The following is a 1,132-nucleotide window of genomic DNA, read 5'->3' as shown; positions in this document are numbered from 1 at the left end:
TGGGAAGCACTCTCTTAGCTATGAACATTTGTTCACATGCCCTTCGTAAAGTCTCTGTATTGTCACCGAGCCGATGTGATTAAAGTCATGAAGTTAGAATGGTAACGAAACCATAAGATCGTATCTCACCTCTCTTATCGCCAGCTCTCGAAGAGTATCCAGGCCCTTGGTAACACAGTGTCACAACCAAACAATAACTTTCTATGTTTCTTCAAATCATTTTTCCCCTAGCACCAGGTGAACTAACTAACACAGGACACTAACTGCGCCACAAATGATAGTCTGAGTGAACAGTAGCTCTTTCTGGTCTTCGCTACATCACCGCGCATGCGCATGACGCCACATACGTGCAGTGAGGTAAGGTTGCATGAAGTTTGTGTACAGTCGAAAAGTGAAGTATACTGTCTATGCAATAATTTTTGCGTATCGATTTTACATATAGTGAGGGTGATACAAAGAAAAGGATTATAATAGTGTTTATTTTTGAGGTTGTCATCCCTGCTATGTTACTGATAACGGCATAACAACAAAGGGCCCAACCTTCGCTATCATATTTTCTTACAACTGCATCCGCGGCAAGTCTATAATTCAAATCAAGATATCGAAGAGAGATATTCCCATATCCACGGCTGTCAAAACTCGATCAAATTTCCCATGAAAGGCAGCAGAGGAATGCAAGACAGGCAGGTCTGCGTCCTTGACTGACACAGCTGATCTCTGAATCACGTTTAAACAGCAATTCATGTCCGTTGCACTCGCTGAAAGCAAAGGGATGGAACTGAAGATTCAAATAAGAGCACGGATATAAATGCAGATACTAAAACAGATATTAACATATAGAGAAATAGATTCACTGTTGTTACTTTCTTCTTTGCACCTTTCGTTTCAAGTATACGTCAAGGTTCATTGCTATTGTAAAGAAAAGTAAACCCTGCGAGATTTTCTTAAGGAATGTAAGCTATTAATATACTTTCAGTCCGCCTAGATTTATCTTGAAGACAAATGAGCACGTGCGCTCGGGATTACACTATGATGGATTGGGATCATTCCCCGCCACACGAGCTGTAGACACATATTGCTATGTCGTCAAAGCCTATGCTCTCATTAAGCATTCAGACTACAAACAAAGTAG

At 40.8% G+C, this 1,132-nt stretch overlaps 1 protein-coding gene across 3 annotated transcripts in view; it reads right to left on the bottom strand.

Annotated features, from left to right (window-relative positions):
- Positions 1 to 342, bottom strand: part of LOC119592088 (caspase-2-like) — a 5,311-nt gene extending 4,969 nt beyond the window's left edge. For all 3 annotated transcript variants that reach the window (XM_037940901.1, XM_037940904.1, XM_037940903.1), the window contains exon 1: positions 130 to 342. The gene's annotated coding sequence lies outside the window, so the exon portion shown is untranslated. The remainder of the gene's footprint in view (positions 1 to 129) is intronic.
- Between the last annotated feature and the right edge of the window lie 790 nt (positions 343 to 1,132).

This window comes from Penaeus monodon, chromosome 29 (assembly GCF_015228065.2).
Source record: "Penaeus monodon isolate SGIC_2016 chromosome 29, NSTDA_Pmon_1, whole genome shotgun sequence".
NCBI lineage: Eukaryota > Metazoa > Arthropoda > Malacostraca > Decapoda > Penaeidae > Penaeus > Penaeus monodon.
The sequence above is the reverse complement of the archived record's forward strand: the minus strand, read 5'-3'. Positions and strand labels throughout refer to the sequence as shown.